This window comes from Lampetra fluviatilis, chromosome 40, assembly GCF_964198595.1.
Source record: "Lampetra fluviatilis chromosome 40, kcLamFluv1.1, whole genome shotgun sequence".
In the NCBI taxonomy this organism is placed as follows: Eukaryota; Metazoa; Chordata; class Hyperoartia; order Petromyzontiformes; family Petromyzontidae; genus Lampetra; species Lampetra fluviatilis.
In genome coordinates this window covers 11,086,546-11,105,993 of record NC_136314.1, presented here as the reverse complement: position 1 = coordinate 11,105,993, position 19,448 = coordinate 11,086,546, and the positions used below count along the sequence as shown (strand labels likewise).

General features: G+C 53.3%; 1 protein-coding gene across 5 annotated transcripts in view; it reads left to right on the top strand.

Moving 5' to 3' along the window:
* The first annotated feature begins 687 nt into the window (after positions 1-687).
* RAD54L2 (RAD54 like 2) overlaps positions 688-19,448 on the top strand; it is a 122,133-nt gene continuing 103,372 nt past the window's right edge. For all 5 annotated transcript variants that reach the window (XM_078875124.1, XM_078875122.1, XM_078875120.1 and 2 more), the window contains exon 1: positions 688-784. The gene's annotated coding sequence lies outside the window, so the exon portion shown is untranslated. The remainder of the gene's footprint in view (positions 785-19,448) is intronic.

Below are 19,448 nucleotides of genomic sequence, written 5' to 3'. Positions count from 1 at the left end.
GACGTCACGCTAGGTGAGAGCACGGAGCGGGTGACGTAACGCTGGGTGAGAGCACGGAGCGGGTGGCGTCACGCTAGGTGAGAGCACGGAGCGGGTGACGTAACGCTAGGTGAGAGCACGGAGCGGGTGACGTCACGCTAGGTGAGAGCACGGAGCGGGCGACGTAACGCTGGGTGAGAGCCCGGAGCGGGTGACGTCACGCTAGGTGAGAGCACGGAGCGGGTGACGTCACGCTAGGTGAGAGCACGGAGCGGGTGACGTCGCGCTAGGTGAGAGCACGGAGCGGGTGACGTAACGCTAGGTGAGAGCACGGAGCAGGTGACGTCACGCTAGGTGAGCGCACGGAGCGGGTGACGTCACGCTAGCTAAGAGCACGGAGCGGGTGACGTCAATCTGGGTGAGTGCACGGCGCAGATGACGTCACGCGGGGTGAGTGCACGGAGCAGATGACGTTACGCCGGGTGAGTGCACGGAGCGGATGACGTCACGATGGATGAGAGCACGAAGCGGTTGCCGTCACGCTGTGAGCGCGCGGAGCGGGTGACCTCACGCTAGGTGAGAGCACGGAGCGGGTGACGTCACTCTGGGTGAGAGCACGAAGCGGTTGACGTCACGCTGTGTGAGCGCGGCGCGTTTGACGTACCGCCACTGGGGTAACAGCGCGGAGCGTATGACGTCACTCGGGGGTGAGAGAGTGGCGCGGGCGACGTCACCGCCACCGCGGCCCAGCTTCGCGGGCCTCATTGTCCGCGCTCATTGAGAGACCGCGCCGCGACTCAAAAGAGTGAGTAGTCATATACCGCGCTCCCCGCTCCTTGCTCCCCGCGTTCGGACCCCCCCCTCCCCTTAGGCCGTATACTCTAGGCCGCTGGGCCGCGCTCGCGGTGGCGGCAGTGCGCGGGGCACCGGGCCTGACGCGCGGGCACCTCGCGGCGGACAAAGACCGGGCACCTCGAGCGGCACCCGTGGCCCACGGCACGCGGGGCCACCAAGCAGGAGGGAGAGGGTACACGGGACCTTGGAAGCAGAGACGCAGAACGCCACTCGCCTAGAACCACGGACCCCGGGGGCACGGGCAAGGACCTGGAACCCCAACAGCCAAAGCGAGAGAGCAGGAAGGGAGCTTCTAGAACTGCGCGGCGCTTCGGCCCACAAACCCTAGACCCCCCCCACCAACCTATTTAGCTCAGTGGGCCCTACCTGGCAAAATAACAATAGTTTAGTTTAATGTACATGAGATAATTTCTCTGATAGTTATTGTGAACCCCAGTTGCAGACGGACAGAGATGATAAACATTAATTATTTAACTCTTAGCTGGAAAACGTTCACAAGGAGAAAGGTACTGAGCCTGGGGAAATAGATTTTTGGACCATGTTGAGCTACAGAGGAAAATGAGTGACCTCTCAATGAGCAAAGGTTGACTGGGGGGGCTGGAGCAGGGTTGCTGCTTGCTTGCTGTCGCTGGAGGCACTGTTATTGTGAACCCATTGCCCAGGGCTGTCGGCGCGGCTGCAGGCAAACTCACCTAGTTTGTGCTGGAGGCTTTGAGCTGCTTTTCACAACTTGTTTCTCAATACATATACAGCTGCATGGTCTATTTTTATCGTCTTCCTTTGGTCACAGGATTAGAGCTCTCCCCATCCCTGACCAAACTGCTTTCGTTGTTTTGCTTTTGCACGGTGGTACGATCTCCATGCCAAAGGTACACCGTGTGCATTCATATGTGTACTCCGCTCGGCCACTGGTGCACTTAACTGTTTACATTTGTTCAGTAATACAGGGTAACATGCCTCCGGATACAACTTATCTATTCAGGAAAGCCACGATGAGTCTTTAGACTCTTTTCTCATGAGGGCTCTGTGTTGGAATTTTATTTTTAAGATGTGTTCAGCTCCTTTATGAGTGTTTTTATACAAGTGGGAGGAAACCGGAGCACCCAGGAAACACCCCAAGTGTGCGAAGGGGCAACACTCTATCCCTGCACAGTTGGAAGCAGATGGCGATTAGTCCATTTAACACGTAGGCTTATGCGACCAATACTATTAATAATAATGGGTTTTTTGGGGTCCGATCTCGTAAATATATACGTGTTGGTAACCCACCACCATCCGATGCAGCTAATTAGGTTTGTCATGTAAAGAAAACGTGCCAATTAGTTACTACTTCAGCACACTGGCGTGTTGGAGAGTAAACCCACAACATTTACAAATTGAATACGACATTTCACTGGTAATTACAACCAGCTTCATCAGGCGATTTTGCCAGAATTGTGAAAAAGGATGACTCCAATTGTAAATGTTGTGCGTTTACTCTCCAAGCTAGGATATGTCACCTCGACACCCACGGGAAGGGAGTTGAACAACATTGGTGCGATCCGCCAATCCTCGCCTCCACAGTGCTGGATTAAAGGCGTGCATAGCCACCAATCGCCCAGCTTGTATCCAGATTTTGTGAGGCTATAAGAGATCAGGGTCTTGGTCGCTCTAAGCTCATCATTGTTGCGATCACTAATGTTGAGAGGCACGGATTTAGCCCCCATTTTTCTTGCGCTTTGTGGTGTTTGGCTCCTGTGCCAAGTTACAGCATCTTTTTGGGGGGAAAATGGTATCTCGCTTAGTTTGGTTCACAAAAGCCTCAAGGCACAACAGACAAGTAGCAACCTTAGCCGGCATCTAGAACGACAGATCAGGGAAATAATTGTACAGTTCAGGCTAATTTAATTTCAATAAATAAGCTAATTGCAGCTTCTGCTGAAACCCCTTGCTTGGTGCGGAATAGTAGTGAATGTTGTCAGAAAGTTGTTGACGTTACTTTCCCTTTGTCAATTTATTATTCTTTGACTTAACTTCTTGATGATTTTAACAAGAGATTAAACTGCGTGGCCAGCAATCCATGTAAGATGTGTACTGCGCATTGTATGCATTAACACAAGATTTGAATTACTCATGACGTTTAAACCTAGTGCGTAAAAATACAATAACCATATATTGTTGTACTGCTTGAGGTGGCTTGATCGAATCAACTGATCCTCAGGCCCGTGAGGGTGAATTTGGTCATGTGCACTGCTGAAATACAGTACATACTTTTGTTTCTTTGCAATAAACTAATTATTACTGTTATACATTTTACTTCTGCCTCATAATACCTTTTACTCACATCATGACAGAATTGTATAATAATTATTCAACTACCCAATGCATTATCTTGAGTTCTGTGTGGCAATTCCTAGTTATGTTAAGTGCCTAGAAACATTTGCCAATCCACCAGCATTGGTTCAAGTAAGCCTGACTTTGCTGATGAGACACTGAATGTCGAAACAGGTCCAGATTGTTCTTATTAAACCAGACTTTGCTGAGGAAACAATTGATATCAAAACCTCATGTTAAAGCAATGCTGCAGAAATTCTGCACTGCCAGAAGGTTGTGTGGCATTTTCTGTGCAATAAATAAATAAAGCTTTTTTTGTGTGGAGGGACAGACTTGTGAATGAGGACGTATTGTCTGCTTGTTTAGTTTGTTACGAATATTGTAGGTCACTTAAGTTGTCTTTCCCCTACACCTCCGATTAGCACGGTTGGCTACGTACGGTGTGAAATAAGTTCAACATGCAAACAGTGAGGCTTCTTTCGCCTATACGAAATGGTGGCAAATATCAAGGCAATGTTGAGCATTTTAAATTACATGCAAGTTTGGAAAGGCTTCTGACGGCCAGTGGCGCGCCTACCCTCTAGAGGTGGATTGATTGGCTTTTGGGGTAATCTCTAAGAACACCATTGATAAACTGGGGTTAGAATATTCCGTTTGATATAAGACCACTTCTTATACAGGAGACTGAATTATCGACCTGCATGTTATCCAATTTGTGGATTAACCGCGCAATTGAGATTTTGACAAATTAATAACTCGTGGATCTTCCCGAAGCCCAAATTAATAATATAAAAACAGTATGATGTTGTTATTCTTGGAAATGTTTATAGCAAGTTACTTGCTTAAACCATAGAAATGTGTTGCTCCGGTTAATCTGAAATCCACGAGATCACCTCTACAGTACAGTTTTTGCTTATTTTTACAATAGTGGGTGGTGGAGTTTGCTTGATTTTGATTGGCGTGGCTCTACTGTCATCCACTTAGTGGGCCGAGCCTTCTGCGCGGGAGCAGGCAAGTGATATTATCACCGAGCACACACAGTGATAGACTACATTTTCTTAACTTAAACAGAATGTATACCTATATCAGTGGTTTTTGGCATAGAGATCTGCGGAAAATAGATATTTTTGGATTATTCATGATTTTGAATAATCTGCATCCGTACTTTGAGTCGTGAGCGCGGATAATCGAGAGTCGACTGTGTTTATAGCAAGTCATATCGTGATTCTGTACAGATAGTCTCATAAATTGTCTTGTGTGTACTGTCAGTTGTCGCTTCCGCTTGTCCCGTTTCTGATATATATATTTTTTCCCATTACGACTCTGAAGAAATATAAAACATACAATTAGCATTGATTAAAGCAACCTCTTCTAACGCAAATAGTCCATTACATGTAATACTTTCTCATTTGGTAAGAATCCATTTGTAATCCATAAATCATCACATGGCCACTTGACAGCGACTCGGTGACATTTGATCTATAGCTCATAACCTTGTTTCCATTGACGGGCAACTCTCGTCGACTAAAGGTGCACTCGAATTGGCCTGAACTCGAGTTAGAGGACAACGAGAGTTTAGTGAAAGAAAAGTGATATTTCCGTGAGATGCTCGTTTCTGCCTGAAAATTTGACGTCCTGGAATTCATACCAGAACGTGAAGCAAAATCAATGCAAAGATAGATGTCGGACTGCAGCCCTAAGTGGCAGCTCACTCAACTTGACTAAAAGCCATGGAAACGCACAGTGTGCCGGCATGGCAACTTGAGTATACACCAGGCCTCCTAAAACTGCATATCTACAAACTATACAGACTAGCTTAGTTTGTAGACACCGCCAGGATTAGTTTGTAGAATAAATGTAGATCATCTATAGAGCCCCATTGTTTCATTGATTTACGCTCGCTAACGAAGCAACGACACCAGGAGGCGACGCTGCTTTGTCTGGAAGATGCCCTCAAGGGACAGATGCATCATAGAACTGCGGAACTCGTCGAGTTCCCACTTGAGTATCGAGAAGTCCGACTCGACCGCCGTCGTGTTGGCGAGCACCGATGCCAACCCGCCGCTGAAAGCGCGGAGGTTGTCGAAACCACTCGGCAGCACATCCCACGCGTCGTTGAATGTCGTCGTGTTGGTGTGCTTGTTGATGGCGTCGTGAATGATCGTGTCCTCCTTGTAGAGCTTGACCAGTTGGCGATGCTCCTCCTCGACCATGTCGACCTTCACAGCTGACCAGAATTTCGTAACATGCACGTGACGCACTGCCAGCACGTCCTTCACGAACGCACCAGGACGCATCTTCACGAGCTGAGCGGGCATCACGGGCGCCGCATCCTGGTCGAGAGCTCGATTGGCGTCGTTACGCTCTGCTTTGACGTCGTTGAGACCCGCGATCAGCGTCATCGCATATATCGAGATCTCCTTGACGATCCTTGTCTTGTCGACCTCATTGAGACCCTCGTAGCTCTCCTGCGCAAATGATCTCTGGTCCTCAATGTGGGCAATGATCGCGGCAGACGCGATGCGCATCGACTGATCATGATACGACACGTACGCCTCATCATGATTGTTGACGCCATCAACAATCTCAACACTGAACAAAACGGTGAGCGACCCGATAAGCGACTGAATATGCTCCTCCTGCTGCGCGATGAGCAGCGACTGGCTCTGGAGCTGGACGATAGTGACGTTGATGGCGTCGATGGCGGGTGCGAGCGCGTAGGTAAGAACCCACCAATCAGCGGTGGGCAGCTTCGCGGGGTTGTTCTCAGTAGTGTACTCGATCAATGCTCGGCGGTACTGCTTGTAGAACTTGAGCACGTTCCCGAGATTGGCCCATCGGTTAGCCTTCCTGGGGCACTTGACCTTCATCTTGATGATCAGGTTGTTTTGGGCGCGGAGGTACACCGAAAAGTCGTACACGATCTTCACCAGCTGCCATCGAAGATGCACTCGGCGGATTTCTTGACCACAATATCGATCTGATGAGGCGGACACCAGATTCGAATGACGTCGTTCTCGGCCTCCTTCACAATGAGCGTCACCAGCCCCCCATGACGCCCAGTCATCGTATTCTCGCCGTCCGATGAAAAGCCGATCAGCTTGGCGCGCCAGTTGGGGTACAGCGCGTCGAGGAACTTGACGAGCATGCGGAAGATGTTCTGAGCAGTGTGACGCTCGAACATAGGGATCGCGACCAGGTGCAGATTGACGAGGAAGCCGCGGTAACAAACGCGGGTGCGCAGGTCGAAGAACGACTGGCCGCGGTGAGTACTGCCGTCGCCAGCCAGGGAGAAGGCCCACACCGATGGATCGTCGATTATCCTGGCGATCATCTGCAGCCCGACGGCCACCAGAACACGGACTGACTGTGCGACGATGAGGTCGTTCATGCCCTGCAGCTTCGGCGTGTTGGTGCGGATCCTGGCATGATCGATGGCAGCAGCCGTTTGACGGAACGACATGCCGACACCGACGTGGTCCATGGCGAGCTCGAAGCGCATCTCGTTCTTGATTGTTGCCGTGTATGTATACGTCCCCGTCTCGATGTTCACTTTCTTGACGAACAGCTTCATCGCGTTGACCTTCTCCTTGGCCTTCTTGGCGGCCTTCTTGGCGATGGCTGCGGCCGCGTCCTCGTCATCGTTGTCGTCGCCGCTGTCCTCGTCGTCATCGCGAAAGAACAAGTCCCCGATAATTGTCTCAATGATGCTGTTCTGGATCACGTAGTCGATCGACGCGGTCGACAGGTCCATGTAGTTGTGGAGCGTGTTGGTGCGCTTGGCCATGCCGTTGAAGTAGCTCTTCTTCTCATCGGGCGACAGCGTCTGGTAGAGCATCCACGATTCCTTGTGCTGCCCTTCAAGATGGTGGCGGTACTGATGCGGCAGGAACGGCTTCGTGAAGTACTTGATGTCGGTGCGGTTCTTGCGCTTGCGGCCCGAGTCGCCCGTCACCTCGACCACATCACGGCCTTGGTGAACACAGAACAAGCAACGACAGGACTGCGCGCCATTGGCCTCCATCGTGATGAGCTCCATCCCATACTGAAGGGTGTGTGAGGATTGGAACGGCGTCGCCACTTTCTTCCCTCCCATGTTGCTGCAGCTGCAATGCTCGGTATAACGATGCGGTACGTCTTGCCGCGGATTACGCAACTGCGCACTCCGCGCACTCACTAGTTTGTAGACACCGCCAGGCTTAGTTTGTAGATATGTGGCGCTATTTATAGCGAATCTACAGTTTTAGGAGGCCTGGTATACACTCGAGTTCTGTGGTCTGTGGAAACGAGGTATCCGTGGTTTAGCTTTGGGCGGGATATAGGTGTTGGAGTATTTACAAACTATTAAAACGAATTATTATTGCATTTTACCAGGTAAGCCCCACTGAGCTTTAGTGGTCTTTTTTAGAAGTGACCTGGCTATCACAAATGATAGCTCAACTAAATAGCTTATCACGTGGAAATTTATATCAGCCAAATACTCTAAAAGCATGTTGGGTCTAAATTTTCGAAGGAAAAACTGGAGGACCCGGAGAAAAATTCACACCACGGGGAGAACATGCAAACTCCAAATATACAGCAGGCGTCAAGGGTCGGGATCGGACCCACGACCTCCTGCATACCAGGCGAGAGTTAACATCTCTCAACCGTGTCCTCAAATACAATATAGTATCCTCATAATGTGGAAGTGTAGATGGACAACATATTCACGAGTCTGCATTGGCTTTATCAGGGTATGAGACAAGATACTGACAAATCTGTATGCAATAGTATATTAATGTTGGCTATGGATGCCTACGGAAAGCTGTTATTATTACTACTGCTGGGCTTGTTTACCCCAGGAAAGCCTCACTGAGTCTCAAGACTCCTTCAGGAGAGTCTTGCCATGTTTCTGCAATAAGGGGCATTGTTGCTGCTGTAATATGTCATTCCAATTGAGTAATTTGCAGGTAATGTTTCAGCGTTGGGATGTTTGACCAATGCCAGTGACATTGTATGGTTTTTTTTCTCCGCTATGGGAAGAAAACCGGAGAACCCGAAGGAATTCAACGAAGTAAACTGAACAGGGGGAGAACATACAAACTCCACGATGAAAAGAGCCCGAGTTGGAAATAGAACCCAGGCCTTTATTGCTGTGAGGCACAAGTGTTACAACTGTGCCAAGCTGGTGTGCACTCTCGATAAGGCAATTAATAGTTTTATTGGGAGGCAGATAGACTGGGGTGATGTGGTGTCTTTTTTTGCAGGTTTCACTTTGAAAGAGGCTTAGCAGCTGCACTGTGGGTTATTGAGAGTGAGAGCATGCAGATGGAGTTAATCCCAGTAGCGGGGGTGGAAACAATACCTGGGTTTTGGTGGAGCGTTCAGGGTCTGTAGGATATGTTCGGGGCTTTTTTTTGACCTCTGGAACCGCTCTCTACTGGTATCCCATCTCCCATGGGGTGACATTAGACCACTCGCTTCCCTTCAAAACAACACCTGGAGAAGATAAAAAGCAAAGCCAGCAAGAAAAAAGTCATCGGGAAGTCCGCAAACGCAATGTGGGAGCCGACCCGGCAACACTGCTAGCCACCGCACTCAAACTTTTGATATCACTATGTAACACAATGTTTGTTCCTGCGTAGTAAGTGTTATTTCATAATTGCTTGTGTCTAAAAAGTATAGAAAACTAGCAGAAGTACCCGGCGTTGCCCGGGTGAAAAATATATTTCTTAATAACCTTACATATATACACAGATACTAAGGTGTTGTCAAAGCCCGGTGGGCTTTGACAATACCTTTCACCACTCACAACTCACCCTCACCACTCATCCTCACCACTCACCACTCCCACTCACTACTCACCCTCACCATTCACCCTCACAACTCACCAATCTCCCTCACCAATCACCAAACACCCTCACCACTAACCCTCACCACTCACTCTCACCATTCACCCTGACCATTCAGCCTCACCACTTACCACTCACTCTCACCATTCACCCTGACCATTCAGCCTCACCACTCACCCTCACCACTCACCCTCTGCCTCACCACTCACGCTTACCACTCACCCTCACCATCACCACTCACCCTCACCACTCACGCTCACCACTCACTCTCTCCCTCTCCACTCACCCTCACTACACACTAATCACCCTCACCACTCACCCTCACTACTCACCCTCACCACTCACCACTCATCCTTACTACTTACTACTCACCTTCACCACTCACCTTCACCACTGCCCCTCACCACTCACCCTCACCACTCATCCCCACCACTCACCCCTAACCACTTACCCTCACCATTCACCACTCACCCTCACCACTCACCCTCACCACTCACCCTCACCACTCACCATCACCATCACCATAAACCCTAATCACTCACCCTCACCACTAACCCTCACCACTCACCCTCACCACTAACCCTCACCCTCACGACTCAGCCTTACTACTCAGCACTCAACGTCACCACTCTTCGTCACCACTCACCCCTCACCATCACCACTCACCCTCACCACTCACCCTCACTACTCACCCTCACTACTCACCATCACCACTCACCCTCACCACTCACCCTCACCACCAATCACCGCTCACCACTAACCCTCACCACTCACCCTCACCACTCACCCTCACCACTAACCCTGACCCCTCACCACTGACCACTCACCCTCCCCACTCACCCTTCCTACTCACCACTCACCCTTCCTACTCACCACTCAACCTCACCACTCACCCTCACCACCCACCACTCACCCTCACCACTCACCCTTCCTACTCACCACTCAACCTCACCACTCACCCTCACCACCCACCACTCACCCTCACCACTCACCCTTCCTACTCACCACTCAACCTCACCACTGACCACTCACCACTCACGCTTACCCTCACCACTCACTCTCACCACTCACCCTTACTATTCACCACACACCCTCACCACTCACCCTCAACATCAACACTCGCCCTCACCACTCACCATCACAAATCCTAACCACTCACCCTCACCACTCACCCTCACCACTCACTCTCACCACACCCTCAGCACTCACCCTCCCCACTCACCCTCACCACTTAACCTCACCACTCAACCTCACCACTCACCCTCACCACTCACCCTCACCATTCACCCTCAACACTCACCCTCACCCCTCTCCCTCACCACTCTCCCTCACCACTCACCGTCACCACTCACCACTCACCCCTCACCATCACCACTCACCCTCAGCACTAACCCTGACCCCTCACCACTGACCACTCACCACTCACCACTAACCCTCACCATCACCACTCACCCTTACTACTCACCACTCAACCTCACCACTCTTCGTCATCACTCACCCTCACCACTCACCCCTCACCACTCACCCCTCACCCTCACCACTCACCCTCACCACTCACCCCTCACCATCACCACTCACCCTCACCACTCTCCCTCACCACTCACCACTCACTCTCACCATTCACCCTCACTCTCACCATTCACCCTCACCATTCAGCCTCACCACTCACTCTCACCACACCCTCAGCGCTCACCCTCCCCACTCACCCTCACCACTCACTCTCACCACACCCTCAGCACTCACCCTCCCCACTCACCCTCACCACTTAACCTCACCACTCAACATCACCACTCACCCTCACCACTCACTCTCACCACACCCTCAGCACTCACCCTCCCCACTCACCCTCACCACTTAACCTCACCACTCAACCTCACCCTCACCATTCACCCTCAACACTCACCCTCACCCCTCTCCCTCACCACTCTCCCTCACCACTCACCGTCACCACTCACCACTCACCCTCACCACTCACCACTCACCCCTCACCCTCACCACTCACCATCACAAATCCTAACCACTCACCCTCACCACTCACCCTCACCACTCACTCTCACCACACCCTCAGCACTCACCCTCCCCACTCACCCTCCCCACTCACCCTCACCACTTAACCTCACCACTCAACCTCACCACTCACCCTCACCACTCACCACTCACCCTCACCATTCACCCTCAACACTCACCCTCACCCCTCTCCCTCACCACTCTCCCTCACCACTCACCGTCACCACTCACCCTCACCACTCACCCCTCACCATCACCACTCACCCTCAGCACTAACCCTGACCCCTCACCACTGACCACTCACCACTCACCACTAACCCTCACCATCACCACTCACCCTTACTACTCACCACTCAACCTCACCACTCTTCGTCATCACTCACCCTCACCACTCACCCCTCACCACTCACCACTCACCCCTCACACTCACCCTCACCACTCACCCCTCACCATCACCACTCACCCTCACCACTCTCACTCACCACTCACCACTCACTCTCACCATTCACCCTCACCATTCAGCCTCACCACTCACTCTCACCACACCCTCAGCACTCACCCTCCCCACTCACCCTCACCACTCACTCTCACCACACCCTCAGCACTCACACTCCCCACTCACCCTCACCACTTAACCTCACCACTCAACCTCACCACTCACCCTCACCACTCACTCTCACCACACCCTCAGCACTCACCCTCCCCACTCACCCTCACCACTTAACCTCACCACTCAACCTCACCACTCACCCTCACCATTCACCCTCAACACTCACCCTCACCCCTCTCCCTCACCACTCTCCCTCACCACTCACCGTCACCACTCACCACTCACCACTCACCCCTCACCATCACCACTCACCCTCACCACTAACCCTGACCCCTCACCACTGACCACTCACCACTCACCCTCACCACTAACCCTCACCACTCACCCTTACTACTCACCACTCAACCTCACCACTCTTCGTCATCACTCACCCTCACCACTCACCCCTCACTCTCACCATTCACCCTCACCATTCAGCCTCACCACTCACCCTCACCACTCACCCTCACCACTCACCATCACAACCACCACTCACCCTCACCACTCAACCTCACCACTCAACCTCACCCTCACTACTCACCATTCATCCTGACCAATCACCACTGACCAATCGCCACTCACCACTCTCCACTAACCCTCACCACTCAACCTCACCACTCACCCTCACCACCCACCACTCACCCTCACTACTCACCCTTCCTACTCACCACTCAACCTCACCACTGACCACTCACCACTCACCCTTACCTTCAACACTTACTCTCACCACTCACCCTTTCTATTGACCACACACCCTCACCACTTACCCTCAACATCAACACTCACCCTCACCACTCACCATCATCACAAATCCTAACCACTCACCCTCACCACTCACTCTCACCACACCCTCAGCACTCACCCTCCCCACTCACCCTCACCACTTAACCTCACCACTCAACCTCACCACTCACCCTCACCACTCACCCTCACCATTCACCCTCAACACTCACCCTCAACCCTCTCCCTCACCACTCTCCCTCACCACTCACCGTCACCACTCAGCGCTCACCCTCACCACTCACCCCTCACCATCACCACTCACCCTCACCACTAACCCTGACCGCTCACCACTGACCACTCACCACTCACCCTCACCACTAACCCTCACCATCACCACTCACCCTTACTACTCACCACTCAACGTCACCACTCTTCGTCATCACTCACCCTCACCCCTCACCACTCACCCCTCACCACTCACCCTCACCACTCACCCCTCACCATCACCACTCACCCTCACCACTCTCCCTCACCACTCACCACTCACTCTCACCATTCACCCTCACCATTCAGCCTCACCACTCACTCTCACCACACCCTCAGCACTCACCCTCCCCACTCACCCTCACCACCCACCACTCACCCTCACCACTCACCCTTCCTACTCACCACTCAACCTCACCACTGACCACTCACCACTCACGCTTACCCTCACCACTCACTCTCACCACTCACCCTTACTATTCACCACACACCCTCACCACTCACCCTCAACATCAACACTCGCCCTCACCACTCACCATCACAAATCCTAACCACTCACCCTCACCACTCACCCTCACCACTCACTCTCACCACACCCTCAGCACTCACCCTCCCCACTCACCCTCACCACTTAACCTCACCACTCAACCTCACCACTCACCCTCACCACTCACCCTCACCATTCACCCTCAACACTCACCCTCACCCCTCTCCCTCACCACTCTCCCTCACCACTCACCGTCACCACTCACCACTCACCCCTCACCATCACCACTCACCCTCAGCACTAACCCTGACCCCTCACCACTGACCACTCACCACTCACCACTAACCCTCACCATCACCACTCACCCTTACTACTCACCACTCAACCTCACCACTCTTCGTCATCACTCACCCTCACCACTCACCCCTCACCACTCACCCCTCACCCTCACCACTCACCCTCACCACTCACCCCTCACCATCACCACTCACCCTCACCACTCTCCCTCACCACTCACCACTCACTCTCACCATTCACCCTCACTCTCACCATTCACCCTCACCATTCAGGCTCACCACTCACTCTCACCACACCCTCAGCACTCACCCTCCCCACTCACCCTCACCACTCACTCTCACCACACCCTCAGCACTCACCCTCCCCACTCACCCTCACCACTTAACCTCACCACTCAACATCACCACTCACCCTCACCACTCACTCTCACCACACCCTCAGCACTCACCCTCCCCACTCACCCTCACCACTTAACCTCACCACTCAACCTCACCCTCACCATTCACCCTCAACACTCACCCTCACCCCTCTCCCTCACCACTCTCCCTCACCACTCACCGTCACCACTCACCACTCACCCTCACCACTCACCACTCACCCCTCACCCTCACCACTCACCATCACAAATCCTAACCACTCACCCTCACCACTCACCCTCACCACTCACTCTCACCACACCCTCAGCACTCACCCTCCCCACTCACCCTCCCCACTCACCCTCACCACTTAACCTCACCACTCAACCTCACCACTCACCCTCACCACTCACCCTCACCACTCACCCTCACCATTCACCCTCAACACTCACCCTCACCCCTCTCCCTCACCACTCTCCCTCACCACTCACCGTCACCACTCACCCTCACCACTCACCCCTCACCATCACCACTCACCCTCAGCACTAACCCTGACCCCTCACCACTGACCACTCACCACTCACCACTAACCCTCACCATCACCACTCACCCTTACTACTCACCACTCAACCTCACCACTCTTCGTCATCACTCACCCTCACCACTCACCCCTCACCACTCACCACTCACCCCTCACACTCACCCTCACCACTCACCCCTCACCATCACCACTCACCCTCACCACTCTCCCTCACCACTCACCACTCACTCTCACCATTCACCCTCACCATTCAGCCTCACCACTCACTCTCACCACACCCTCAGCACTCACCCTCCCCACTCACCCTCACCACTCACTCTCACCACACCCTCAGCACTCACCCTCCCCACTCACCCTCACCACTTAACCTCACCACTCAACCTCACCACTCACCCTCACCACTCACTCTCACCACACCCTCAGCACTCACCCTCCCCACTCACCCTCACCACTTAACCTCACCACTCAACCTCACCACTCACCCTCACCATTCACCCTCAACACTCACCCCTCTCCCTCACCACTCTCCCTCACCACTCACCGTCACCACTCACCACTCACCACTCACCCCTCACCATCACCACTCACCCTCACCACTAACCCTGACCCCTCACCACTGACCACTCACCACTCACCCTCACCACTAACCCTCACCACTCACCCTTACTACTCACCACTCAACCTCACCACTCTTCGTCATCACTCACCCTCACCACTCACCCCTCACTCTCACCATTCACCCTCACCATTCAGCCTCACCACTCACCCTCACCACTCACCCTCACCACTCACCATCACAACCACCACTCACCCTCACCACTCAACCTCACCACTCAACCTCACCCTCACTACTCACCATTCATCCTGACCAATCACCACTGACCAATCGCCACTCACCACTCTCCACTAACCCTCACCACTCAACCTCACCACTCACCCTCACCACCCACCACTCACCCTCACTACTCACCCTTCCTACTCACCACTCAACCTCACCACTGACGACTCACCACTCACCCTTACCCTCAACACTTACTCTCACCACTCACCCTTTCTATTGACCACACACCCTCACCACTTACCCTCAACATCAACACTCACCCTCACCACTCACCATCATCACAAATCCTAACCACTCACCCTCACCACTCACTCTCACCACACCCTCAGCACTCACCCTCCCCACTCACCCTCACCACTTAACCTCACCACTCAACCTCACCACTCACCCTCACCACTCACCCTCACCATTCACCCTCAACACTCACCCTCAACCCTCTCCCTCACCACTCTCCCTCACCACTCACCGTCACCACTCAGCGCTCACCCTCACCACTCACCCCTCACCATCACCACTCACCCTCACCACTAACCCTGACCGCTCACCACTGACCACTCACCACTCACCCTCACCACTAACCCTCACCATCACCACTCACCCTTACTACTCACCACTCAACGTCACCACTCTTCGTCATCACTCACCCTCACCCCTCACCACTCACCCCTCACCACTCACCCTCACCACTCACCCCTCACCATCACCACTCACCCTCACCACTCTCCCTCACCACTCACCACTCACTCTCACCATTCACCCTCACCATTCAGCCTCACCACTCACCCTCACCACTCACACTCACCACTCACCGTTACAACCAGCAATCACCCTCACCACTCACCCTCACCACTCAACCTCACCCTCACTACTCACCATTCATCCTGACCAATCACCACTACCAATCACCACTCACCACTCTCCACTAACCCTCACCACTCAACCTCACCACTCACCCTCACCACCCACCACTCACCCTCACCACTCACCCTCACCACTCACCCTTCCTACTCACCACTCAACCTCGCCACTGACCACTCACCACTCACTCTCACCACTCACCCTTACTATTCACCACACACCCTCACCACTGACCCTCAACATCAACACTCACCCTCACCACTCACCATCATCACAAATCCTAACCACTCACTCTCACCACTCACTCTCACCACTCACCCTCACCACACCCTCAGCACTCACCCTCCTCACTAACCCTCACCACTTAACCTCACCAGTCAACCTCACCACTCACCCTCACCACTCACCCTCACCATTCACCCTCAACACTCACCCTCACCCCTCTCCCTCACCACTCTCCCTCACCACTCACCGTCACCACTCACCACTCACCCTCACCACTCACCACTCACCCCTCACCATCACCACTCACCCTCACCACTAAGCCTGACCCCTCACCACTGACCACTCACCCTCACCACTAACCCTCACCATCACCACTCACCCTTACTACTCACCACTCAACCTCACCACTCTTCGTCATCACTCACCCTCACCACTCACCCCTCACCACTCACCCCTCAGCACTCACCCCTCAGCACTCACCCTCACCACTAACCCTCACCACTCACCCTTACTACTCACCACTCAACCTCACCTTTCTTCGTCATCACTCACCCTCACCACTCACCCCTCACTCTCACCATTCACCCTCACCATTCAGCCTCACCACTCACGCTCACCACTCACCCTCACCACTCGCCGTCACAACCACCACTCACCCTCACCACTCAACCTCACCACTCAACCTCACCCTCACCATTCATCCTCACCAATCACCACTGACCAATCACCACTCACCACTCTCCACTAACCCTCATCACTCAACCTCACCACTCACCCTCACCACCCACCACTCACCCTCACTACTCACCCTTCCTACTCACCACTCAACCTCACCACTGACCACTCACCACTCACCCTTACCCTCAACACTTACTCTCACCACTCACCCTTACTATTGACCACACACCCTCACCACTTACCCTCAACATCAACACTCACCCTCACCACTCACCATCATCACAAATCCTAACCACTCACCCTCACCACTCTCACCACACCCTCAGCACTCACCCTCCCCACTCACCCTCACCACTTAACCTCACCACTCAACCTCACCACTCACCACTCACCCTCACCATTCACCCTCAACACTCACCCTCAACCCTCTCCCTTACCACTCTCCCTCACCACTCACCGTCACCACTCAGCACTCACCCTCACCACTCACCCCTCACCATCACCACTCACCCTCACCACTAACCCTGACCGCTCACCACTGACCACTCACCCTCACCACTAACCCTCACCATCACCACTCACCCTTACTACTCACCATTCAACGTCACCACTCTTCGTCATCACTCACCCTCACCACTCACCCCTCACCACTCACCACTCACCCTCACCACTCACCCTCACCACTCACCCCTCACCATCACCACTCACCCTCACCACTCTCCCTCACCACTCACCACTCACTCTCACCATTCACCCTCACCATTCAGCCTCACCACTCACCCTCACCACTCACACTCACCACTCACCGTTACAACCAGCACTCACCCTCACCACTCACCCTCACCACTCAACCTCACCCTCACTACTCACCATTCATCCTGACCAATCACCACTACCAATCACCACTCACCACTCTCCACTAACCCTCACCACTCAACCTCACCACTCACCCTCACCACCCACCACTCACCCTCACCACTCACCCTTCCTACTCACCACTCAACCTCGCCACTGACCACTCACCATTCACCCTTACCCTCACCACTCACTCTCACCACTCACCCTTACTATTCACCACACACCCTCACCACTGACCCTCAACATCAACACTCACCCTCACCACTCACCATCATCACAAATCCTAACCACTCACTCTCACCACTCACTCTCACCACTCACCCTGACCACACCCTCAGCACTCACCCTCCTCACTAACCCTCACCACTTAACCTCACCAGTTAACCTCACCACTCACCCTCACCATTCACCCTCAACACTCACCCTCACCCCTCTCCCTCACCACTCTCCCTCACCACTCTCCCTCACCACTCACCGTCACCACTCACCACTCACCCTCACCACTCACCACTCACCCCTCACCATCACCACTCACCCTCACCACTAAGCCTGACCCCTCACCACTGACCACTCACCCTCACCACTAATCCTCACCATCACCACTCACCCTTACTACTCACCACTCAACCTCACCACTCTTCGTCATCACTCACCCTCACCACTCACCCCTCACCACTCACCCCTCACCCTCAGCACTCACCCTCACCACTAACCCTCACCACTCACCCTTACTACTCACCACTCAACCTCACCACTCTTCGTCATCACTCACCCTCACCACTCACCCCTCACTCTCACCATTCACCCTCACCATTCAGCCTCACCACTCACCCTCACCACTCACCCTCACCACTCACCGTCACAACCACCACTCACCCTCACCACTCAACCTCACCACTCAACCTCACCCTCACTACTCACCATTCATCCTGACCAATCACCACTGACCAATCACCACTCACCACTCTCCACTAACCCTCACCTATCAACCTCACCACTCACCCTCACCACCCACCACTCACCCTCACTACTCACCCTTCCTACTCACCACTCAACCTCACCACTGACCACTCACCACTCACCCTTACCCTCAACACTTACTCTCACCACTCACCCTTACTATTGACCACACACCCTCACCACTTACCCTCAACATCAACACTCACCCTCACCACTCACCATCATCACAAATCCTAACCACTCACCCTCACCACTCACTCTCACCACACCCTCAGCACTCACCCTCCCCACTCACCCTCACCACTTAACCTCACCACTCAACCTCACCACTCACCCTCACCACTCACCCTCACCATTCACCCTCAACACTCACCCTCAACCCTCTCCCTCACCACTCTCCCTCACCACTCACCGTCACCACTCAGCACTCACCCTCACCACTCACCCCTCACCATCACCACTCACCCTCACCACTAACCCTGACCGCTCACCACTGACCACTCACCACTCACCCTCACCACTAACCCTCACCATCACCACTCACCCTTTCTACTCACCACTCACCGTCACCACTCTTCGTCATCACTCACCCTCACCACTCACCCCTCACCACTCACCACTCACCACTCACCCTCACCCCTCACCATCACCACTCACCCTCACCACTCTCCCTCACCACTCACCACTCACTCTCACCATTCACCCTCACCATTCAGCCTCACCACTCACCCTCACCACTCACACTCACCACTCACCGTTACAACCAGCACTCACCCTCACCACTCA